General features: G+C 41.1%; 1 protein-coding gene across 1 annotated transcript in view; it reads right to left on the bottom strand.

Moving 5' to 3' along the window:
• LOC109480982 (nuclear receptor subfamily 0 group B member 1-like) overlaps positions 1–13,361 on the bottom strand; it is a 30,872-nt gene extending 17,511 nt beyond the window's left edge. Inside the window, exon 1 of the mRNA XM_019783448.1 lies at positions 13,188–13,361. The gene's annotated coding sequence lies outside the window, so the exon portion shown is untranslated. The remainder of the gene's footprint in view (positions 1–13,187) is intronic.
• Positions 13,362–27,339: the final 13,978 nt, after the last annotated feature.

The raw sequence follows: 27,339 nt of genomic DNA, 5'->3' as shown, positions 1-27,339 counted from the left end.
TCCGGTTTTGATATCTCGTGATCTGGACATGCTAGGGTCACGAATTTTGGATGGCAGATAGCTCTTGGGATAGGGAAGAAGTGACATGAGTTTGGGTCCCCTAGCGGCTTGTTCTGGAACTGCAGGAGCATTTGTTGAAAAATTTTCGAAGGAGGATAACTCAAGAACCGGTTGACGGATTGTCGTGATTTTTGGTATGTAGGTAGTTGAAGTGATGCTTGACATAATCAGATGGCAATTATGCAAATCAGGAGCTAATTTGCATAATTAATGAGGAAATTCTATAAATCTGCTTTGTTCGATGATAGAACTATGAAACACTTCTGACATCTACTTGAGAACGAGATAAAACATCTGAGGATATAGATTATGTAAATGAGGACCTAATTTGCATAATTTTGGCAAATTTTTATAATTTCATAGTTGTAACTATTGGGAATTTCATACTTGCCACAGTTGGAATGTAAGTGAAGCTGAACATCAATAAACATAATTTATTTAAATCATGACCTCATTTGCATAATTTATGAGGCAGTGCTATAATATCCTTTTTGTTAAGATAAGGCTGTCATTGGGTGGAGAATATGATCAACTGATATAATCCATGCAAATGAGGCGCTTATTTACAAAATCAATTATTAAAATTGTATAATGAATTCATCACCCGCAAGAGTTAACATCATTTGGCGAAGGTATGAGATCGTGGAACTCTTGTTTGAAGTATTTTTCAGTCCTTATAATAATCTTTTGCTGAAAATTCCGGTTTTGTCAGCAATTTTTTTTGAGTACATGTAAATGTGGAGAATCAACATACATGTATGTAGACTGATTGACATTTCTTCAATAAGGGATGTAATTGAAAAATTCTGAATTTTTTTTACCACACAGGAACAGAATATTTGATTCTAATTTTTTTTTTAATATCGAATCTTTCACAACATCACAAATGTTGCAAGGACATCACCCCGATGTATCCACAAAAACACATTAAAGGTAATGATGTACGAAATACACTTTGATTAACTCACTAATGCGCTGGCCCAACTGATTTATAATAGAATGTGCATGGAATATTCAACACTGTGACATTATTTGCTGAAGGTTGGCACCCAGAGCACAAAGTACAGTGAACTGGAAGACATTGACATGCTACTGTTCACCTTCGTTCATCTATCAAGTCTTCTATTGGTAGTATATAATTATGGAATATTTATTCAAAGGTCAAATTCAACCCAGAATGATGTCTGCATCTTTGGCTTTCAGAGTTAGTTAATATACATGTATGTAGTAGCGCTAGCAGTCATCAAGTGACTTAGTTGTATAACATTATTCTTCTAGTTCTATATCTTGTATCATTCTGACTAACTGTACAGTCACAAAGTATATGGTACAATCAAATTAGATAATCTATATATTTATAAATTAACGAGGAGACAGAATGGGAACCAGATTAACAACACACATAGGAAGTATGACTCTGGGCCATGTACTCTGAGGTACAAGCATTGGATGGAAAATTTTTTCACAAATCAAAATGCAGATAAAGCATGAAGAAATATCATTAACTTTTTTTTTCATTCCCAAAGCTGTGTATAATGGGTATGAAACATTTGAAGGTTTCTATACTGTTTGATTTTAAATGTTTTGTTTGATTACAATAAATAAATTGTAATTTGCAAATTCCTAGGTGGAAAAGCTTTGACATATGTACCATACCCATATACAATTTACAGACAAACCTGTGACTACAGTGTACACTTCTTAACACTTCTTGGTGATCCCTTAATAATAATTGGATAATTTTCCAATTGACACAAGCATTGAGAATCCTGTCTGTAATAACCCTCTGAGTTGTCTTATTGTGCAGTTTTGACTGTATGTAGGTAGGGGTAACTAACTGTGTATCTAAGGTTATAGGTCAGGTGACAATGAAGTGTAATGCTCAAAGCCAGGTGTATGTTCATGCATTTTTAACCATCAGATTAGCTAGCATTTGAGTATATCGTTTGAAAAATGTGTCCAATTTCAAACATGACATTTACAGCATGGACAATATTTACATAAAATTTTATACTCTCACTCACTGATGCACAAACACATAAATGTATACATCAAAATATTTCTCTGGCTCATTGCTAGCAAAACATGTCATACCTTATTTGAATGATTTATTGTATGTATCTTTGGGCAACAAACACAACAGTTTCTTACCTGTAATATGTGACATGTCCACAAGGTTACTTGTTTATTTCAGCTATCATGTTACCTGTGTACAATATACATGTACCTGAGCACTTCCTTGTAGCCATTAGGAGTTTGATTGACAGGTATTTTTGAACTTCCTTATTGTAGCAGTTGTATTACTAAACGTGCATGTACTGGATAGAAGATGTGTGCTTGACACTACCATCTAAATTTGACACACCTGGTTCTCAAAGGTATATGTATTACCCATATCTTATTGCTATGGGTGCTTAATTTACAAGTGTCTGCATTCTTACAGGTTGATGGTCTGTCTGGAGTAGATAAACTGTATTCACTGGACACTCAGACACTGGTGCTTATCGATTCCGGGCCATCTCTGGCTGTTTAACATCATAATGCACATCAGGTAGTTGCAGTTAAAAGCATGTACCACTAGTACCACCTATACATGTAACAGCCTTTTATTGACTCAGACAGTCGCTGACAAAATGGATTCCCAAGTTCATCTGCACACAGAGGATTTGTGCAGTTATTTCACACCTACAGGTTGAAAGTTTATATGTGGAGAACATGTTTTCCTTTACTGGATAGGTAATAAAAGGCCAGAAACATTTTAAATATCCTTCAGCAGTGGTTTTCTACATATTGCAGTCACACTGTGGCTGTGCATTTTTGTGGTTTTACTTATTACAAAAACTTCACAACCATTTTGGTGAATTATTTGACAAAGACGAAAGTGTGGGTCAAAGACAATACAGCATTTGTTTGATAAATGGCCACTTACTGGGGTCCAATTGAGTTTGTCACACACACCAATGGACCATATCCCCAAGTTCAGACTGTGCAAGGTCATGTTCATAAACTGTAACCCACACCTGTCTGTGAAAATGACCTTTCGATCGGCAGTGCTCCCAGCTGGGAATTGCCTGCCAGCGAAGATTATGGCATGAAAGATGGTGGAAATTAGCTTTTATTGACATGTCCCACAGTAACCCCTCTGCCAATCATGGTGACTGTCTGGTTTAATCAAGGTCAAATTATTCAAGGTCACTGCATGATGACCAGTGTTCATCTTCATTCCATTCAAATAGATGTGAAAGGGTTCAGCAGAATGTAATGCAGTCACACGCGTGATGTCAGAAAGCAAACATGCAGGAATTAAGCTGCCTCACTCTTGATTCAACTTGTTAATTCTAATCACCAGTGGCTAGTAGGGCCTAGGAAAAAAATGTGTTTCCTGTTTCAGTCCTGTAAAAATTGGGGTCAGTAGGTAGGGATTATCTTTTTTTTTTCAGTTTTTTTTTTGTTAGACTTCAGTAATATCTATATGGGGGTCCAACTTATACAATACAGTTTAACAAAGTAAAGCTTGCATGAGGACACTTTTACTTTCAATGTCAATGTTAGAAAACCAACTGTGTACAACATTTAATCACTCAGGTGTCAGATCATGGAGCTAGATAAGGTTCATAAGCTCCAAAAATTAATTATTTATGTTCCTTGCAGGGGTCCTCCCTGTTGGTAAACTGTGAAAAAAGTCTAGGGTCGGTCAGGAAACAGGAAACACAACATTTTTTCCCCAGGCCTAGGAGCACTGCTGATGGAAAGGTCATTTTCCCAGACAGGTGTGAATACAGTTTATGAACATGACCTTGCACAGTTGAACTTGAGGATTATGGTCCATTAGTGTGTGTGTGTGTGTGACAAATTGGACCCCAGTATGTGGTTATTTATCAGACAAATTAATTAATGTATTAACTGGTGTTATAGTATACATTGTACTTTCTATGATTATTGATCCATAACACTCAACCAACCTAATGTGTTTTTAAATTTACTGTACGAAATCAAGGTGCTTTCATCACATAAAATATTTTACTCAACATTCATGTACAATAAAATGTTTGACATGCAAGATAAGTATTGAATTGAATTTTTGGAAAGCAAAACAGCTTTTATCTTTTATGTTTAAAATATGAATTTCTAAATACTCATGCTCAGCTATTGCTTTGGCCCAGTGGGAAAGAAACTTCCCGAGTAGGCTCTCAGAAAAAGATGACATAATGTCTCCTGACGATGCAAATGGCATAGAAATAGAAATGGAAGGGATGGCAAGATGCCAGCTTGACAAGAGGCCTTCAAACCAAGGTTTTTATGGCCTTGTATTAGTTTTAACACTTACCTAAATCTAGATAAGATGGTGTTGTCATTTTACTCTATCTTTACTGCTTTTTCAAGAAGGATATAGATTAGGTAATCACTATAATTGGACAAACTGTCAGGCAGACATTTTCAACTGCTGCAAAATTTAGGACAGACATGCACATCTGATGAGGCCATGGCCATGAACTAGACAATCTGGAAGTGATGTGGTTGGTACAGTAGTTTATAGGCAGTTGCTATAATTACATGCTACTGCTGCCCAAGGGTTCAATGCCGAGGTTACAGTGAAGGACAAATTCCCTCGTGTCTGCCGATATTGAACGTGAATCTTGAAGATAGGGAACACATGGAAGATTATATACACACGAAATGACATTGTGGTGACATTGAGTCTAGAGTTCACCATATATAGAAAGGATATCTTGAGGGATTAATTGTTTTAGGCCAGATTGGGGTATGGTTTAGGGGGAAATCACGAAGGACCAGAAAAAAAGGAGTGACGTTATGACCTGGAGCCATTCGTGTCCAGATTACAAGATATCAAAACAAGACTTCCACAATTTCATACCTTCGTCAAATGATGTTAATCATTCCGACTGACAAAATGATACATTTTTTCATTGATCATATCAGTTGATCATATTCTCCACCCAATGGCAGTCTTATCTTAACAAAAAGGGCTATTCTTGCACTTCCTCATAAATTATGCAAATGAGGTCATGATTTGAATCAATTATGTCTGTTTATGTTTATTAGCTCCTAATTTGCATAATTGCCATCTAGTTAGGTCAAACATCACATGCCTACATATAAAAAATCTTAACAAGAATTCATCAGCCAGTCCTTTAGTTATTCTCCCTCCAAGATTTTAAAACAGACTGCTCTGCAGTTCCAGATCAAGCTGCTAGGGGCCCAACCTCATGTTACTTCTTCCCCAAGCTGAAGAGTTATCTATCATTAAATATTTGTGACCCTGGCATTTCCAGATCATGAGATATCAAAACCGGAAGTTCTCCTGCAGTACCAACAAAAGCCGCCAGGGGGCCCAGAATCAAATCATTTCCAGGATAAATGCACGCACACACAGACGCTACTGTCGTAGTACTGAAAAACTGAAAACATATTCTTTGCAAAGGTAACAGGTGACAATTTTGGGCGTACAAAAATGTATAACATTATGCAGTACATATTACACCCAGCCCTGTCCTGTCTGTCCACAATCCTTCTGCAGTAGTCATTAAAGCAGAACAATAAGCAGAACCATAAACATACATGTACGTGCCAGTCAGATTGTTACTTCTGCATGTGGAGGTTTTGTTTTGTGTGTCTGTTTGTGTGTCATGTCTGTTTGGGACAGAAAGTTTGGTCAAAAGTTCCAGATAAGGATAACTTATTTCCTCTTGATTTTGGGATATATTAATACATAGAAAGAATCAGCGCGAAATTTAGAGTATTATCAATAAAACACAAATACTACAAAAATAGTCTGTAATTCTTGATTTCTTTGTTTGGTCATAGTATTTTTTAAAAACTCACGTCAAAAGACATTACACAGGGAATTTTCAAGAATATGATCATGTAATACCACTGGCTTGTAGACTATATCATAACACAACTGTGAATAAGAAATACTATGGCAGGTGCAAAGCTTAGACGGGCGTCACTACGGAATTTTTCCTAGTTCTAGGTACTGGCGAAATTAGAGTCGCAGGGCAAACAACAGCCAACAATAACAGGCTACCAAAATAGATGCTAGACAAAACTGATCAAGTTCTCTGACTCTCCAGAGTTCAAGGTTAATGCTAACACCTGTTGTGAATAGATCCTTTGGCAGAGAATGGTATTACTCTACCGTGTAGGGGTGAACGTCCGTATGAAAGGTGAGAGTAAACAAGCGGCGCTGTCTGGAAATCTGCGCGTGCCACGCTGTGCCACATACGCAATGATTCAACAACATGGCTGCAAACAGACATTCGAAAGGACTTTGTACATGACCTTGGAACGTTAAATAGTGTAACTTTTTTTTTTAAATCCATGGTTACTTGCATGATCCTGCTATAGCTGGATCTAAGGTATCCTAGCCAGTCTCAGTTGATAGAATTTTATGCAAATTTCCAATTTCATATACTGTTGCCATCAAAATGAGGCCATACAAAAGGTGTTCCGATAGATAAAATATTTTTACGACACCTCCTAAGTTTCTGGCCATCACAAAGCTTTGGAGAACAAAAGTTAAGGCAAGACAGTATTAACTACTGATGCAGACACTGCGGAGTCTAGACAGGGTCACTGAGCTACGCAAGGTCACTTATTCATGATTGCCAGGTGAACAATAGCATGCCAAACGTAGGCTACAGGTGAAGGGAGCCCGCCGAGCATACAATACCTTATATGGACATCAGGATCATAGACAGGTCTGGCTGTGAGAACCCTTCTAATAAATTTTACCTCCAAATTTTAACACCAAAAATCAATGTTTGAATATGATATCTAATAACTGATTGTATGGTTATCAGTAAAATAAAGAATCCCCAACACTTACAAGTTAAATGATAGAAAACACGGCAGTTCCATTGCAGTACCATAACAAGCCACTAGGGGACCAAAAATCTAATCTTTACAAGGTCTCATCAACCCCTTTCCACTTATCAAATATCATTAAGATCCAATCTTCCCACTTCTAGAATTATGCTGTTCACAGACAGACTCACAGATACTCAGCCCCAGAAACATAACTGTGCTGTGCTGATGGCGGCGAACATGAAATTCTGTGCAGAAACTGTAAAATTGTACATATTCGTATTCCTCCTAATTTTTTTCATAAGAACACCAGGTTACTAGTAATTACTTGATAGTGACACCATACCATATCCATATCTGGCAACTCTCCTTCGAGCTGAGCAGGAACAAGCTGAGACAGCTCCTGATTTTGTCACCATGTTTACACACTTGACACAAGCAGGAACATGACCATGCTACATAATTGCATGCATTTTTACATGTGAACTGCAAGTGCATGAGACTGTCAGACACTTACATAACACAAAATGAGTTGGAAATTGCAGTAACCGTTGATCAAAACATTTGCAGCACTCACCTTTTACCTACTCTGAGAGGAAAAACAAACTCTGGAAAGTCTAAAGTATACATATACATGTATACTGTGTGTGTATATATAAATATATATATAGAGAGAGAGAGGGAGAGAGAGACAGAGAGAGAGAGACAGAGACAGATATGTTCAATGCTTCATTTTAATAACTGACATAACTCATAAGTATCTGAGAGATCAGAGTAAAAAACACTTTTAAAGGTCCCCTACCAGATTCCTTTGTGTTTTATTTTATCAAGGAGGTTTAAAATCTAGATTTAACGTCCTCGATTTGATGCAGTTCCTTTTATTTAAAGTTTTAATTGAGCTCAACATGCAGTTGTTCCAAAATATGTCTGGAAGGCAGCTACTTTCAGAATATCTAGTGTTTCACAGCTTGGATACAATTTGAGGCAGTGGTTTTTCTAGTTCTTCATTTGATTTATGGAGCAAGCTACATATATATATATGCTTGACTTCTTCTGACTGGTCAACTAAGTCTAATGGCGATGACCCCTGGCAATGTGTACCTGTACTGCATGTAAATCAGAAGTCAGATCAACAAACTAAATACTAGTACTGACAGAAATGTCATTATGTCTTTTCTATTTAACAACATGACTAAGTTGACAGTACTCCTTCCTGGATAAGCAAATTCAGGTACAACAGTCTCTCTAGCTTAAATCAATACTTTTCAAATGTTTTGTTTAGCTCAGGTGGTACCTCAGTCCTCAGCAGTAAGATTATATCTAACATCAAATGAATCTTTTGGGCCAAGTTAATAAAATATAGTTCTCTTTAACAAAAGATTGATTTCTGCCAACAAATAGTGTGACTTAATGTTCTTGGCACAATTTGTATTCCTGCCTCACAGAGAAAATGTGGCTACCTGCAAACATGGGACGTTTGGGATTATGTTGAGAACTTTTGGCATGTCTATGTCTACAGTCTACATTGTTGCCTGGTCTTCTTTCATCAGCCGTGACCCCTAAAACAAGGTAACCATGGTGATGACCTATTTCTGACTCCTTCCCTTTGTCCTTAACACAATAGGAGTGATTTGGTTCCAGCAGAAGTTGACCTTGGGTTAGCAGACCCAAGGTTCAATTGTAAGGTGAAGCACCATGGAAATGACCTTCAACTCAAAGGAATATACCACTTCCTGTTGAGGGACTGGGGTGATTTCTTATGACAGCTTACAAACTACTAGTACATATATGGAGGGCCTTTCCAGACTAATGGATGAACTGAACTGAACTGCATGCAAATAATCACATTGGTGGACTGGAAATGAAACCTAACTTTGCACAATTCTAATTTTGGAGTTTGTTTGACCAGCTACATTGAACTTTCACCTCAGCTGCAATATTATCCCGTCTTTTGACTTGAACTTGAAACTTTATTCACACACCTTCTTGCAGACAATAAGTCTGAATAGGTAGGCATTTACAATGATAATATAGAAGCGTTAAGGAGTTAAAAGTTGACAATCAAACTCGATTTACAATCAATAAATATAAAATTTAATGTGATAAGAACTTGCCTACAATGTCTAACACACAACAAACCTAAACTTTTTAGGGCCCAATTTCCCCAAGTGCTGTACTGCATCTATGAACAGCACTGGAGCTTGTACACTGTACATAATTTCTGCATCTACAGTTATCTCGTAAACAACAAGAGTTTGATGACCTCATATATGTATGTTCACCACATGATGTTATCCTTTGTGATTGACAAATAATAAAAAAAATTAATGTCTCTCACTTATTATGCAAATAAGATCCTGGTTTGCATTTCTAATGTAGTTATGTCTGAGTTGATCATATTCTCTAGCCAATGAGTCTCAAGAAGGCTATTTTACTACTTAGCATTTCCTCATAAACTATGCAAATGAGGTCCTGATTTGAGTAACTTATGTTTAATGATGTTCACCTTCACTTATCTTCCAATCGTGGCAAGCATGAAATTTCCAACAGCTACCACAATGAAGTTATTGCATTTTTTCATCAGTTATACAAATTAGGTCATGCATATAAAAAATCATGATGGATTGGTTCCATGACAATTCATCCATAGCTTCTAGAATTATCATGTTAAACCACATACACACACACATACGATTGCTAACCAAAGGAAACCTTCTTGGCAAAGGTGAAAAGCAGAATGCTAGTGGAAGTCAATACACAGGAGGGAGGTCATTTTTCTACCTCCATGATACACAGTGCACATACTGAAATAAGAAATGTTACCTGAGTGTGAAAGAAACTGCATCAAAAACATCTGTGTCCGCAAGCACCAGCTAAATATATAGTCATCATCACTATGGCTTGACAGTCTATATTTGGGACAAGTATATAAACCAAGTACCGCAAAATCATACATTCTATTTTGTATATCAGAGATTAGCCTAATCTTGGGCAGCAAACTACTTACACAACTGATGCTCTCCTTCATCCCTTTATCAGTTGTGTAAATCCCATGTAAAGCCTACCAGTGAGCACTTGATTAACTCTGACCTGGAAAACATATGGCATGATTTCTACAATATCGATTCTGTTTTGACTACAAGGATTTATCCTCGTGATGATTGTCCTGTCCTGCAAATTTTAAATGCCCCATGTTACATGTCCTGGGCCCATTGGAAGTCAATATTGGAGGAGTTACTCAGATCTTTCAACATGAAATAAATCAATCAACTATTTATATCATGTCACTTCATATACTAGTAAGTTTCACTCCAGCTGGCCTTGAGTTTAGAGATGTAAAAACAGGGCCATGCCGTTTTAACCTTGGCAAATACTAGACTGGTATGTACACAGTTTACTAAATGTCCAAAGATCCTCCTCTAATCAATTACAAATACACATGTCAGTCAGATTGCATTTAGCCATACCCGGTACCATACACAATATTTCTTCAAAACCAAAATCAGAGAGTATGTCCAGAGAATACTCGAACCAGAAAAACCCATCAGAGATTCTGAGCTGAACAACCTGCACATGCATGTATCCGATTTCATACCTCTCAGGCTAACCTAATTGCTCTGCTCCATGTCCTTGAAGACTCTAATGAGATCCTATCTGTTGCCATCAAGGGCACTGCTTGGTGCAAATAGGATTCCCAGACCACCCCCTCCCAATTGGCTTGGACTTCTAGCTGTGACTATCACTCAGCACATGAAAATGAATGAGCAGCAATTACAACCACAATTCATGTCATATCATTGATATAGCCATAGGTCATGCCCGTAGCCAGGGGGGGTTCGGGGGGTTCGGAAGAACCCCCCCACAAGGCTCAAAGGTCCACTTTTTGGTCCACTTTTATGTAAAGGTCCACTTTTTGGTCCACATTTTATGTAAAGGTCCACTTTTTGGTCCACATTTTATGTAAAGGTCCAAGTTTTTTCTTGAAAAGATGGACTGGAATCGTAGAAAAACTGCTCTCTTCGTCATTGAATAAAAATTTATCTCTCATTTTCTCTTGGAAATCCTCTCAAAAATGCACGAAATGCCATTTTAGCAGGTTCATTTTTCAAAATTTTCCGGGGGAGCATGCCCCCGGACCCCCCTAGGAACCTCGCGCCTTCGGCGCTCGCCTCGCGCCTACGGCGCTCGAGGTCCACTCAAGCAGTGGGACGAACCCCCCCATTCAAAATCCTGGCTACGGGCATGTAGGTGTCACTGTCACATGGCACAAACCACATGCACTAATGATGTTACGCTCTAGGTTATTGCACTGTTAATCTCCCTGGTTATATCCTCACCAGATACAAGTAGTAATTGTTTAATGCTCTACATGGGAGAAATACAGGAGGAAAACTCTGACCTCAACTTCATGATAGATTATATTCCAGGTTATTCCAACCCAATTCACATGGTCCCATCTTCACAAGCAACCTATCATGGTGATAATCATTCAATGCACTGAATACTGTATATATGTCAGAAATGCAGGTAATACGTGACAGGGTTGTGACATCTTGTCAGCTAGCTAATAGTACCCAAGGTTGCCATACCCTAATTCTAATGGTTCACAGGTAATACATCTTTATCAAACAAGGGATCATGACAGAACCAATTTTTGACACTGCCCAGGAGAAATATAGGTCATAGTACTCATACTCTACTTCAGAACGCAATCATAGCTGAATCTGGTCCCTTACATTCTGGACATTCAATCTGAAAGATGTCCTAATTGATGCCTGTCAAACTTGTGGCATTGCATTATTTTTTGTACCCCACAATTCCTAGAATCATTGACATAAAGTGTAGCCCAGGGTGCAATTCACAACAATCTAGTAATTACACACAAACTATCAAAATGAAAAAAAATCTTTTCGCACATTTTTTTACATGCTCTTCTTACCTTATCTTAAGTATTGGTTGTTTTATGCAATTATGTTTTTGCTGACCTAATATATATAACATGACTTCATAATATGAGATCAATTTTAGTCTCAGCACCCTTAGTTGTCAGGCAAGTGTAGTTCAGTGCTTGCAGAAATTTTGTCTTGTGAGACATTATGTAACAAACAAAAAGAATACCCCAAATTCCCAAAGTTATAGTCTACAACGTCTACAGGCTATTTACAGTTTTTACATACAAAACATGCACCTTGACTTGCAAATAATGTAAGCAACCCAGACTCATGACTGCAAGGGTGGTATTAAATGCGTCTAATACATGTATGTATTGTATTCTATTTCTATTTTTTGTTCTGGTAAAAGATTAATTCATTTTTTTTATATCAGCCATGTCAAACTGTAGAAACAGCTAATGAAGGCAGTACCCAACTGTCAAACTAAATAGACAAAAGAAACATACAGTTGTCTATTGTAGAACTAACATCACCAGAGGGCTAGTATTAACCTGATGAGTACACATAGCTGATGACTGGCATTTCCTGTCCTGGAAGCACAAAGCATATGATATCACTTAAAATCCCTGGCGTATTAAAGTATGCGAGAGTACATGTACTGTACACATCGCAAGTAACCTTATAGAGCATCTTGGCTCAATTGCATGCTGAAGACATCGTAGGCGTAGACCACAAAAACCTGTCCATCCAAATGTCGAACACAGGAAGACTATAAACGATGTTTCACCTGTCCACTTACTATAAAGGACTGGAATATTGACTTGACGATATCAAGATCGCGTTCTGCACTCAATACGACATTTTGTATACAGGTACACGCAACCCCATAAGGTTATAATATAACTTACAGAATCTAAAATAAACGATAGAACTTCCTCCTTTGTGAACAGAACATTATCGTGTGATATAATCAATAACATTTTGTAGACACGCCACACATGTGGGGTTACATCTAAAATGGACGATAGGACTTCCTCGTTTTGTCAACAGAACAAGGATACACGAATTGTGAAGATGATGATTTAGATATACAAAGTGAGATGTTATGATGACCATAACGGGAGCCGAGCCGGCATAACATAAGCGACGGCGCTGCCTACCACACAACATTGCTAGCTAAACCGGCCATTTCCACGAGCCGATTCCTTTTTTTCCAGCAGCCAATATGTCGTAAAAGGAAGGGGATACCGCGAGAGACCTTGACATTTAAGACTGTCTGTGCAGTACGTTGCCGGGAAAATCTCCCTCCAACTTGCACAGCGCGACGTGCCGTGGAGGCGGTACCACTAACAACACACTGGACGTCAACCCGCCCTTAACGGTGGGCCATCATAATCTGAAACTCACCTTGTCTCCTTGTTATATCTGGGTTTGTAAACCACGGCTCAGAGCCCGTGTGCGCCGACTTCCTTGTCGCGCTGTTTGTGGCAGGAAGAGAGGGGTCGTCTACCGCAGGCTCCAGCCGCACGCGCGCCGCTCTGCCCGCCTGCCTGCCGTGCGAGATGATTTGTTGTGCTTGTCCCATGCGTGGCCTTGAGAAGCAGGTCATGTGGAACCCGAGATGACCTGAATTCTGATTGGCCGACGGCGAAGTACGTCAAACGGGTCTGCTGCGTGATTGGCTTAGCGGCGAAAGGGGCGGGGTTAATTTGAATTTCAAGCGGGTGATTGGTTCAGTTCAAGGACACATGGGCACATTCATCCCCTCTCGAAGTAGGTCACCGTCCGAATGGGGGTAAGGCGTTTTGGGGGGAGCCATGGGAGCTGTTTGGGGCCACTTCCCCGGTCGCGAACTTCTGGTGTCTTCTGCAAACATTGCAGATACGCGAGCAAGCTATTTATCTGACTCTTTAGCAGGCTGTGTCGACGGAGTGAGTCCGAACCTCCTCAAATGGGTGACCTGATGACCGCTTGATGATTCAGGGGATTCATATGGTGACCAGCGGAATTGCCGGAAATAGAAATACTATAGTGGGTCGATAAAATCGGGGGGCCAATGCAGGATCTTTGTCACTCAAACCAAGGAGGTTTTTAAACCTCCATGCTCAAACCTGCCCAGAGCGCAAAATAACGAACTGAAGTCCCCAGCACTGCCGTCCAAAGTTTGAGATTCGAATGCTGACATTCATGACATTGGGACGTGCTTTTACTACGTTTCGCCACCAATTACCAAAAGGTCGGCTGTCGCTTGGTTAGGATTGTCTGACCTTGGAACGCCATTTAATACCTTTGAGGCAAAGCACTCAGGGTAAAATGATGATGGTGATTCAGCACGCACGCCAAGACCGAAACCAAGAATGATCAGTCAGGTAGGGTGGGCCAGCCAGGTAGACATCGCCAAGGTTGCAACGGTACGTTACGTATATGTTGATGGTTGACTGGAGTTTTTCTTTGTTTTCCTGTAGACTTCTTGACAACTTCTTTCAACACTACCCCATAGCCCCCTCAGTGACCGCGCCAGGCGATGTAGTTTGGTAGCCTGGATGCCAGACCCATAGCACACTAGGCTCAAGTGCACACGGATAACTTTGAGCCTAGTGTGCTAGCTATGGGTCTGACACCCAGGCTAGTAGTTTGGCGGTTTAAAATTTATGCAACCGAGTGATAGACGGCACTTATGTAATATGTAGATCACTTGTATAATCTGACAACTTCACTGAAGAGACTTTTCTTTCCCCAGACGATCAATATTGACTATGTAGTATGTGGAAAGTTAATACACCACCATACCAGGCATGCATGAGTCATCAGAGAGGGCAGGACAAGGCCAAGTCATCATCTGTAATGCACAATTACACACGTACTTTTTATTGATGTGATGTTGACTACTCCCTCTATTGTATGCAGGAATGTTTATTATGAGGTGTCGCCTGAACTATTATTATCACAGCGACTGATCACAAATACGTCGCGTGCGTCGCTCATGACAACCTCAAGTACATTATTTAGATTGGAAGCATGTTTTTGCATAATTTACGCATCGGTAGCATAGACGTGAACATGAATTAATACCCTTGGCCAATACTGCCCACTGCAGGCCCATATCACCCTCCTGTTATGATGTGATTCATCTCAAGATACAATTTTTCGTGACTGTGTGTATTTTGATAATACCGCCGACATGTGTCAAAAAAACATTTTTGTTCATTCAGCCATACCCATACATCGAATCATAGGGTCAATTGTCATAAGGTCGAGTGTGGTTGAAAAGAATGTACACAGTTTGGGTTCCTGTGGCATGCTGCAAAATGTAACATTACAGACCGAAAATAGGAATACTGTATCTATACATTGGGGGGATGTGTGAATATACCCACATCAGCATTGGGACTGATTGGATATATTTGAGACTCGTTTGAGAATGTTGTCAGTTTGCTTGCAGACATAACCGACCCCAAAACGTCTGTCCATGACATAAGAAGATGTGATAGTGGAGCCCAGAGACAGCCTTTGGAAAATGAAGACATTTATTCGCTGTAACAAATGTCCAACCACCATATAATTTTAATCCATACTTCTGGTTTATTTAGATCCACAATTAGCTTAACAATTCATATTGCAGCTATTCTTCCTGTGGTCAATTAACATATACACCTGACACACATACAGACATAAACATGTACAGAAACTCCACAAAAGCACCAAGTGACAGAACAAAGCTAGCTTGTTCTAAGCCTTTTTGACATGAAATGCCAATTTAAGGGTAGCTTGACTTAGTTTCACATTGTCCAATGATCAGTTGGTCTTTAATTCGGTCCATTTCAGAGGTTGAAAGGGCAACTATACAGAGAGAGCGCATTGTCGATCACCGGCAATGAGTAAACGTTGGGCGCCACGATATAGGAATGCCGCTGTCGGTTTGAGTCCTTGGGACCACCACTGCTTTCGTTGATGCCATGGCATTGTGTCTTTAATTTTCTTTCTTGATGTCCTTGAGTGTTATCACGGTCTAGTTACTTTTCTGCCCCGTGAAGTTGGAGTTCGTTCGCCGGTGGAAAATTTCAAGAGGATTTTACTTCGCAGTTACAGTGGCCAGCTGCAGAAGGGCAAGATCCACGCTGCCCATAAATATTAGCTAACTACACAACACAACACAGCTAAGCCGGGGCATGAGCATAGCCCCCCTTGTTTGGCCCTCTGTGCTGACCCAGATTTTACCGGCCCGCCCATCCATCCCTTTTGATGTTGGCCCGTATAATTGTGATGCTGGCCCATATTACACAACTGCACACATTCTCCCGACACACCGATCGGCCATCTACGAGCCCCCTTAAGGTGATAATGAGCAGAAAACTTGAGTAAGTTTTACTCAATGCTGAGAGGAGCAATCGTGTGCTTTTGTGCATTGATCGATAGAGCCATTGGCTTGGTCTCAAACTAACACTTGGAATCCAGCTACGAAAGCTATAGCCGAATAGCTATTTTGCTAGTAGTAGTTTGTGCCTGGTTTGTGCAGAACAACATCAAATGTGTTTACACATACACCTGTTAAAACCCTGATCTATTAGATGTTCTGGGCTATGTACAGTATTCAGATTTTCCTATATATTTCCTACCCTTGCACAAAATAAACCAAGACATGGGAAATACGTGAAAATATACCCTACAACCGTATATGCCTAATCTAATGAACCTCATGTTTATATTAACGAATACAATGTATCAGCAATACCAGCACGAATACCAGCAAACACAACAAAAATACCAACAAGCACAATAAATTTACCGGAAAACAACGGAAAGAGACCACTGGGAGGGAAAGGGAGCTGCTTTCATGTTTTCAATAATGACCGAAAGGTTTCATATCGTTTGCCCCTCAGAACAAATGTCGTTAAACTCACTGCCCTCGGCCGCAACAATATTGTGTTTCTGCTTACGGTGTATTGATTATGCAATTAACAATGTCTTGTTATGTGTACCTTTCGTCAGTTGGGTCCCTACGGTGGGTTAGGCAGATGTGAAGAAATGTGATTACTTATTGCCATGTTGAGCCTAAATAAAGGTGACTATTCCAGATGTATCAGTAAATACAAGAAAATCTTACAACTAGACTACGTTCACTGCATTTTTTAATCTTTTCTTTTATTTCAATGTTAAACTTTCCTTTTTTGCGATATCTTTGAGAAATGTCCTCTTCCTGCAGCACCACCAATAATGTGCCCAAAATTTTACGGACAAAATTGCAAAATGATATACTAATGAATAGTGCTTTCCTTTTTATTTAACTGTTTTATTTATTTTATTTCAAGGCGAAAGAATGACACCTGAACATCACCAGAGTGAGTTCGCATGATTCACTTGAGCAGCTTTCAATAATTTCTGGCCTTTGAAGGCATTGAGAATTAATAGATGGTCACCTATACCATTGAAGACGAAAATGAAAAGAAACTGCTGCGGTGGCGTGTTGAGATTTGGTTGGGCCTTGTTCCTGGTAGTTGGTCGATGGTCGCTTTTGTTTTGATGCCACCAGCCGGCAGTGGGTAGCTACAGGTGCTTTACAACTTAGAACTTCTGGCCTTGGAAGTATCGATTACCTGCCGAAGAAAAGGGGTCAGGTGAAAAATCCGTCACTGCACAGTACGCCTCCGGGGACACATATCGCACCAATGGTGATCCAACCATCACTTGTAGAATCTATTGGTCCATTCGGTCGATTCTGGGGCGCGCGGCTTGTAATTACACCTCGTCTGTTCAACCTGTCAATCACATGCCACTACTGTTTCTTTCCACCTTCATTTCCTGCGACAGCCACCGCGCTCTCTGCTCTGATCTCCCCGGAGAAATATCACACCCCTACACCGCAACATCAACCCCTGACGTCAAAAATATACGTCTGTGTCTTCCAATCCAGTGATCTGTCAAATGTGGGCTGTCTGATATACCATCGGCATCGTGATTTATGGCAAAGGATGACGGCCTGAGCCTCTGATTGGGCAGATCTCGGCCGATTTCAAAGTACTCTGGCTCCGAGAGGCTTGTTGACCCAATTTTACCGTCTTTGCATGATAGTCGTCCGCTCGTTATGATGCCGACATAACGCGTTCAGAAAGCCACAGGGGACACATGGGGGCCCCGCTGCCACGGTTGGATCGGGCGAAGCTCTTCGATCTTTTCTGCCAAGCTGGAAACGCACCTCGTTTGTACACCTCAGAGCTGCCATCGTCGATTTGTCAACTCACTGGTGTCATACAGGTCTAACGGGAAAAGTTTTAAAAGAAACCAGAAAGTTTGGTAAGCAACAGTGGTGGGGACTGGTCAAACAAGAACACGAAGCGGACAACTGTTTTATTCCTCCAAACCTCTATCTGAAATGTCTTTAACTTGATGGTAGGCGTTTGTACTTAATCCACGTGTAAAACAATGAAGAAAGAAAGTGAAGACACCCGCACACAATCAGACCAATAAGGTTGCTCTTAAAGCTAAGTTTTTATGTTTTGGGGATGCATATATTAGCAAGTTAGGGAAGCGAGTGTGGGGGCCCCGGCATACAAGTAGGATGGTACCCAGGCTAGCATATATAAGACATGGATATGGAGCTCGCGTCGAAGACACTTTGTTTTTTCCTTTCCATAAAGTGTTAATATGTATTACCATCGGAAGTTTGTCTGCAGCAAAGACGGAAGTAGTGTACTAGGACAGAGGGACAATGTCACCAAAAATGGTACGGCGAATTGCAACTTGCGACTATATCACTGATGAGACCTTGGTTATCGATGTCTCATCTCCTTTCTTCCACTTCCCTTCAGGCAAGAGAGACTTGTTTACAGTTCAGCCATGCACGCATCACGCCGTGGCAAATTACAAGCCTGGAGGAATGGTCATTTATCTCGCGCAAGGTTATTGCTACGTAAGCAGGTTCTGTGCGTTTGAACTACGCTGGCAGGTGGTCATCAGTGACTAAAGTTCACGCGCATAGACGTCAGTTTGGTAGCAGGGACGATTAAATGTTATTTTGTATCAGAGTTCTATGGATGTCATGATTCATGGAGGTAGAAAAAGAGACTACCTCCATAATGCTGGCATCAACCATCATCCAATGATGCCGTCTGGTAAAGATGAAGATAAGGGCGGCAAAGAAATTCAATCAGAAACGCACTAGAGAATAATCCTAAACTTTTTATCTAGATTAGAAAAAAAACTTGGTGCGGACGAATTGTGGAAATATGAAGGAGTCTGATAAGTCTGATAGTAAGTTCGATCAGCTGTGATGGGAAGGTTTTGAGCGTGGCGGATAGTGGGTGGACAGTAGGTCTATTTCCTCTGTACGTAGGCGGTAATCCCGCACTCACGGTGTCCTCCAAAACATCTTCATCCACCAACCGCTACTCACTCTTACCCGGTAAATTAAATGCATTTGGCGCGGCAGAGAGGGGCCGATAAAGAGCTCCTCTCCCTACAATTGATGTTGCGGTTCTGCCATGAATTATCCATGTCCAGAACTCGAAACTCCTCTTTTCCTCGACTCCCATTACTCCCTATCGTATCCATCTCCCTTCTAAAGAAGACATCCGGACTTCAGCTGAATGGAAGGGGTCATCAAGGTGCGCACAGACCTTTGAAGGGAATAAAAGACGGTTGGCCTAGTTCTGTTTGAAAAGAAAAATCGATTGATCCAAGGTCGGGCATTGTTGATGGGCCGTGCCGTGGTGGGGAGCATGCATGCAGCGGGCAGGTGTTATCGATCCGAGCTCCTCCGATTAAGGGGGAAACCGCGAGGGATTGTGCGGGGTTGATCTTAAATGGATATAAAGATTTTCCATCACACATCCAACGGCGCAATTAAGACACAAGTCACGAATTTCTTCTTTTCCATTGTTACCTTGACGTTGAGCTCCTTTTTTTTGTATCGGTAAAACGCAAGAACTTGGTTGTTTGGTGTCTTAATAATGATTTAGACGGCGAACGAAATGGTAATTGGTAATACTGGCTTTCTGCCTCATTTGCACTTATAATCATTTCTAGACCATGTTCTGCCAACACACCACCCGCGGTCACTGACCCCTGGGTTTTGAAGAGAATTGTCCTTGAAAGCGGCTTCTTCCTCTCTGCACGTTGCACGGACATATGGTTCCATTAGTATGATGATTGGCCTTGCAGGAAAAAAAATGTACATCGGATAGCGATCAAATTCGCTTCCGTCATTCTATACTTGACATATTGAGTGCAGCGGCTGTTACACATAAAAAGTCACCATCAGATGAATGTAGAATATGATAGAATAAAATTTCTGTCAAAGATATGGAGCAATTTTCATCCAAGGGCGCTTTACTTACTTGCAGCCTAAGTAGCGTAAACTGAGCTAGCTGACAGCACTGGAAGTTCTAAGCCAGAAGCATTTTCCACTGCGTAGCAGCCTTTTTCCAGGTGACAGACTGCGTTTGGGCATGGTTTGGGTAAAATGAAAAGCACTCGTCGGCTAGTGTTTAGGTCTATACTACATTTAGATAGGATGGTAGAATACCACCACCCCCACCCACCTCACCCCGTTCAAAAGCGACTTTATTACCCAAATCCTCTCCAAAACGTACCACTCAAGTTGCATTTTTCAAACCATATATGGTACTTCATGTGTTCGATTGATCCTATGCCCCTCCATTTCTGAACAGTACATGCCTGGCGTTCTACTAGACCACGTCGCCGTGTGTCTGGATAGTCGTGTGTGTGCAAATCAATTTCCAGTTGAGACCTGTCCGTAATCCCGTAGAGAGAAGGCGGCTCCCACAGCGCGCCGTGTCGCACCAACAACGACCTACTTTTTCACCCATGGATATGCACAATTGTCTCAAGGACTGCCATTCCCGCTAATACCTATCATTTATTCATGACTTATAAACGGCGCGGCGGGGACCAATCTTGGATCCATTGATAAGACTTTCAATGCAATTTTCTAGTGGGTTGCGATACCGACTTTCGTATAGTAAAGTAAGGCGGGTACGAATAGGGCACATCACTTCGCTTGCGTAGATCCAGCGATTGGGAACTGTTTGTCTGAGCCCAATACTTCGTGTCTTGTGCCTCGTCTGACTCATGCATGCCCTAGTTTCTTACCGAAGAATATTCATCTTAAGACTACTGGGTAAGCCCTGCTGCCTATCACCAAGGACATTCTCTAGTGCATTACAGACATGTCGGCAAAAAGTGGACAATTTGCAATTAAGTTATTATCATCATAACATCATTCTTATGAAACCGGACAGTGACCCGCAAACCGACAGTTTTAAAATTATTTTCCAAAAGTCTTAGCCTGTCACTTTTTTCCAAGTACGTATATCATCGTATTCAAACATTACCGACAGTACTGTACATGTAGATACATGTTATCTTGGCTTTGACAACTCGTCAGTTTCAACCAACCTGTTGCGAGCTCCCTTGTCTTTATGTTTTGCTTCATTCCAAGGCTGCTATCAAATGATCCGGTTAAGACGCTGTTTTTCTCCAGCCAGATGCCGCTGACAGTCGTAATTAGTGCCTCAGGTACCGCAGAACTCACAACGTGTCGACATAACAGGTGTCATTGACCCAGCCTCACACCGTTTCGTCTGTTGGAATACAATTAACATCGAGTTTATGGGCAGGTCCCAAAAACTAATCGCAGACCCATTGTGTTATCAGAATACATTATGATGTTTTTGTATCGCTGAGTGTTTACGTGCACCACAACAATGCGCGACGGCGCTGCGTGGATAATAGATTCTAATTTTGTCCGTGGGAGGGTGCGATGATGTTTTCAAATCGCGTACACGTGCGTGCGCACGGTCCGGATGTTGGTGCTGGTATTAATGGATTTTAATGAATTTTTACCCTGCTTATGCCCACCCCATGGTGAAGAGGATATTGACATGACAGAAAAATAAAGGGAAGCAATATACATCAGGGCACCACTATCATTCCTGAATAAAGGTGGAGGAAATGATGTTTTGTGGGATGGTGGGCTTCATTCTGTCCTTAATGTCCTGGTGGCAGTCTCTGTGCAAATTGCAGCACAACGTTGTAACAGGGTATTTCTAATCTCCCATCATGTCCATGTTGTCATGCGGGAATATTGAAACAAATTTAAGTGGCTGGCAGATAAACTTCACCACCTGCCTGGCCCTGTTTGGTTAGACTTGTTCCATCTTTATCGTTACCTTGCATGACGTTCGATCAAGCTCATATATTTGTAGTTTGTTTTCTCAGATGTAATATGAACAGTGGGGGCATCATTCTGCACGAAAATTTAAATCCACGATATGGTTTAGATGGAAGCCACTTTGATATACTGACGGCAAGACTGATTGCAACATTGCAAAGAAACCGACCGGAAGGCTCATACAAATTCGGTCAATTTCTGTGCAACAATTTGTCAGTACTTTTTTGTCCGCATGGCTGCAGAATAGTCATGGAATCACTTCGCTCTGGTGAAAATGAGTATTGTCCTGTCATGTATTTGTCCTGTGTTGGTGGCGGCATTGATATAAGTTGAAAAAAAATTGAGTGTGCCGTCACCACGTCTGGTGATTACATGTTGGAATTTTAAAAAAATGGAAAGTGTTTAAACAAGGTTATGGTACCTATGCTGCAACGTTACATACGAGCATAATCGAGTTTACTCTATGAGGACACAGGCTACTACACGCCGCCTTTTAGTTTCAAATGTCCTGCACATCTCCACTTAATCCAAGGACAGAAGTCTGTAAGTATGGCCTCTTCATTTGCGTGGGCGTCCTCAGCTTGAAGTTTCAAGGTTCCGCATTCGCCAGCTCAATGAAGTTAATAATCCACAGTCATTCCTGTCACCACGCTAAGATAAGAAATTGCACTGTGCAACATTGCAATTTACCTGAAATGGGCTACACTCTAATAATAGATTGATTTCGAAGACATTCATTTGTGTACCTTCTCGTTTAAGTGCGGGAAGACTAACTCCATCAGTTCTTCTCGGAAAACTGCTGTACATAAATATACTCGCGAAACGTTTCATAGACAAAAGTCGTTTTATTTTTGAGAACTGATTATCAATGGCGTGAATAGAATATCCTATATTTGTTGTAAACACAACAGATTAGTTCATATCCGTGGCTGTGAAGTCTATAATGTCACAGAAAGATATGACGAGACTAATATATGTTACACCGAAGGGGCTTATACGGATGAAACCACTAGGTATCTACTTGTATAACAGACAAACAAACAAACAAACAAACAAACGAACCATGACAATGCCATGTTCACGTCATCTCGAAGCAGATCCCTTTCGGTGGCAAGGCAGAGGAGTCTGTACCTTCGGTGGCCGTGCAAACTCCTCTGGCTATAAATGGATATACTGTCTTGCCACCGAAAGGGATCTGCTTCATTGTGAAAGAGAGGAAGAAACAACTGGGGGAAGCCTGCTATGAGTTGCAAATGTGTAGCTCCTCTGGGAAACCATTCAGCCTATATGCTACAGTTGATGCATATTTGTTGTCGTCCTTTTACCAAACTCCGTGTTCACAGATTGGCCCCTTGAGACATAGACAAGCCGTGATGAATGAGTAAGAATGTAGTGCTTAGCCGATATGAAATTTCAGGACGGTATGGATCACAAGTGTCCTTGGACAGTATCTTCAAGGACTTTTATTTCTATTTATAGTTCCCTTGTTTTGTTGGGATTATCTATGACAGGGCCGTGCTCATCAGACGATAAAGAGGCAATTGGGTCAGGACAAATTGTCCTTTCTTGTAGTGCATTTCCTGATTATGGAGCACTTGTCGCCCAAAACAAGCTCCGAATCTGATTAGTCACTGCTCGCGCACAACTTCCAATTTCCGTAAAGCTTTATCTTCGAGCAGTCCCGTCTGAATTTCCCTGCAACACTCTCTAGATATCTCTTAATAAATCGTCGACGATTCTACATTTGCGCTCTCAGGTGGTGAGTCGTTTCACCGCCTTCCTACATCGTTTGACGTCCGAACTCAGCAATCGCTCCTTCCCCTGAAGATTGAGTGCTTTTGTCGCGCAATCCATGTGAGAGTCCTTGGTGGAAGTTTCGCGCAGCCATTTCTCATCCGGTGTTTGATCAGTAGAGTGGAAGATTAGGGTCAAGGATGATTTGTGTTGGCGGAGCTTTTTAAGTGTCACCGTCGGACTGTTTACCGACCTGGTCACATAAGAGTCCTTTAGACTCCACGCAAGAACGACATTTTCACGAGCCTCACATGACACGACTTTAACAATGAGTGTTCGTACTTCAAAGCCGTGGCTTGGCTGTGATTTACTGTGTCGGTGACGCACAATCACGGTGTTGTCGTTTTCATCATACGATCCGCTTCGGCAAACAGTAGGATAGCAGGCCGTGTAAGGGAGACCAGGGCAGGGCCAGGAATATACATCACATATTTAGGTCAAGGTCCTTTACGTAAGTGGCACTCTCAACATGGGGCTGACCAGTGTGAATGTCCCAGATTGAGGGTGAAAATAGATGTGATGTCACTCAAGATTGTCCCTTTTCAGAGTCAGATGCTAGGAATGCATCAGTGTTGACAGAGGGACGAGCCTCTTAAGATAGACACGATAGATAGATATGATGGATAGGTAGACGAATGGATAGATGGAGGGCTATAGATCATAGCATGGGTTGATGAATGGACAGATGGACTCGTACATAGATATAGAAAGAGAGAGATACAGATAGAGCTGTAGATCACCGCAGATGATGTATGTAGTGTAGTTAAGTTAGTGTAGGATTATGGTGATGTATCATTCATTTTGCCGGTGTCAAGCAGATGTATATTCTTTAGTTTATTCAATACTTTTCAGTATGTTCTTTAGTTTATTCAATAGTTTGCCCTTTTCCTTACCCAACATTTCGATAGTTGCCCATGTCTACTGTCATTATTTCCTTCCGTGTTCATCTCTGCTTTTACCATATTTCTGTTAATTTGAAGTCACCTCGGGAGCGGCGACACCCTAATGTAGTAATCAGAGCTCTCCTGGGAGAGTGGGGAAAGCTAAGCCGTGAACGTAACAAACGAGCCTGTGTATCACTGATGACTGATGGGAATTTGTTGCCAGGAAACCCGCGCATGCCTTTTAATTCAAACAAGTGTGAACAAGGCAGGTATTAGTGCCAAGGACAACTGTGACGGACCGGCGTCCTTCGTTTTAACTGTTATTGATGTTGTTGGCGCCATGTTTGCTTTGTAACAAGTACTTTCTCTACGGCTACGGCATAAACACGGAGAAACTCACTGTGTTGATCAATGATGAGTTCTTGTAACTTCAAGAAGACAAGGAGACAGGCAGAGCACTCTAAACTCTACACAGAGTGAATGTAACATTAGCTGTGTGTGTGTGTGTGTGTGTGTGTGTGTGTCAAAAACAATCTCGTACTACTGACTCGATATAACTCACGTTTCCGTCTTGTATTGGTTCCGCGTTCATGGCAAGCCTATTCGGTCTGTGTGAGTTGTTTTGGGGGCGCGTTAACTTACAGTTCTTTGAACACATTGAGACAGAATAAAATATCCCCACCCCCCCTTGAACGAAGGATACCATCAATACCAAACTGCTCTCCCCTACAGGACTGTACATGTTCTAACGGCTCAACCAATACCTTATCGTACCGCTTACCAATGCCTGTAAACTTTTAAGGCTGTCTAGGGAAACTTATACCTGACCAATAAAACCGATCTTCGTGTTTCCAGCCTTGCCCTACACCGTATAATATTGATCCTGAGTTTTATTGCTATGTTGTATCTTTCCGGTTTATTTTTTACGATTTGAGTAGTTGTTTTTTCCTTCTTCGTTTTTTTCTGTGGCTAGAGCATGCACGTCAGACATCTTGTAATATCCTCATCTCTCGCCGTTTATCCCGGACCTCACATATGATGTATCCAAAACATGCTAATGGACCAATTTGTCCTGGAATATTCACTTTAAAGCTTGCCATTAAAGCTTGTTTCGCACACATATGCCCAGATCCGGTACCAACTGCGTATTTAAACCAAACAGTTCGAACTTCACCTTAGGTCATGGCGACAGTCGTACTGTGTGGTACATGTATATAGATGTCTTTACTGTCGTGTTTTGAAGGTAAATGGAGGCCATAGATCTAGACTTGATGACTTTGTGACTTCTACTTTTGAATATTTGTTCCGTTCGTTTCGACCTTGTGTTTGATTGGCGCATGTCAGCGGCCGTAACCCCTCGGCCTGACACTGACCCACACAGTGGACACATCAAACACCGATCGATGCTCTATCTTAATTGGCTTTGCGCTCGGCAAGTGTTTGCCGGAGCGGAGTAGGCACTCACCCCCGGGTGACGTTTTGGCGTGTGGCGGGTGATAAGAAAATGGGAAACAAGAAGTGACCCCTCGTAAAAGTCGTATAAACTAATACAAGGTTGCCTGTACGAGGCGTAATTGCAGAATACTAATGGTAAAAGAGCTGAGGCAGTGGTAGAAAAGGAACTTCAGAGCTTTTGGCACTAGGCTGAAAAACGAACTTGATGTATTTATCCTAATATTCCTCAGCTTTGCACATTTAAATGAATCAGAAAAATTCCTATTTCTCATGAAACTTGACAAACCATGTATCACTAATTCTATATGCTCGTACATCTATAACTGCGTCAAGAAGCGAGAAGAAGTCGAACAATGTAAATAGTAGATCACATTAGTATGTATATGGCTGACAGGCTGAATAAAAGTTCTAAACGGGAACTATGCGGCTCCAGATGTCTTACTGAGGGACGACTGCGTGTGCAAGATGTCGGTAGCTTGAGGAATGAATCCCCTCTACTATATACCACATTAGTATGTATAGTTAAAGTATCATTGCTTGTCTATCCATGACCTGTACTTAGCTTGTTAGAGCACAAACGTACAATAAAGGTCTTTAATTCAATATTGCAGCACGCGGTAATCTCCAAGCAGGGTGGCGTATTAGACCTTCTCTGGCGCGCCATGAATGGATACTGCCTGTCCAATTTGATACTGTCTTTTGCCACCCTAGGATCTGCTTGGAGATTATAGTGTGGTAGCGCAGAGACAAAACATCCCGAAATGGGTGCACGGGAAAGTTGCCGCGGTAGAATTATTACTGTAACCACCATATATACCCATACATATGTGAGCGCATGCAACAACGTTTACCGAATCATCAACGACCATCGGTAGAATGATACCAATATGGTCCGGAGATGGTCATACTCACGGAAGATAATATTGGACGCAGAAACTACGCCAACGTAGATTTGAGTTTCTTTCCGTATTAAAAACTAGAAACAAGAAATCGGAATTTCAGACTTAGACAGGAAGTATGCTATTCTCGGCGTCCTGAATTCCCCAATTCCTGTTGGCTCACGGTCATTCTGAGACCTCTGACGGCTTCCTTTCATTCTGCCTGTCAATCTTTCCACCCACGTGCTGCCATCCTACACTGTCCGACAAACTTACACAGAACCCCACAGATAACCCACCCAAAACAACACCTCCATCCCCGAAAGCAATAACTAAAACTAACGTCTTTCTCTATCGTT

Source organism: Branchiostoma belcheri, unplaced genomic scaffold (assembly GCF_001625305.1).
Source record: "Branchiostoma belcheri isolate BF01 breed outbred unplaced genomic scaffold, Haploidv18h27 scaffold53, whole genome shotgun sequence".
NCBI lineage: Eukaryota > Metazoa > Chordata > Leptocardii > Amphioxiformes > Branchiostomatidae > Branchiostoma > Branchiostoma belcheri.
This window is presented reverse-complemented; position numbering and strand designations above follow the sequence as displayed.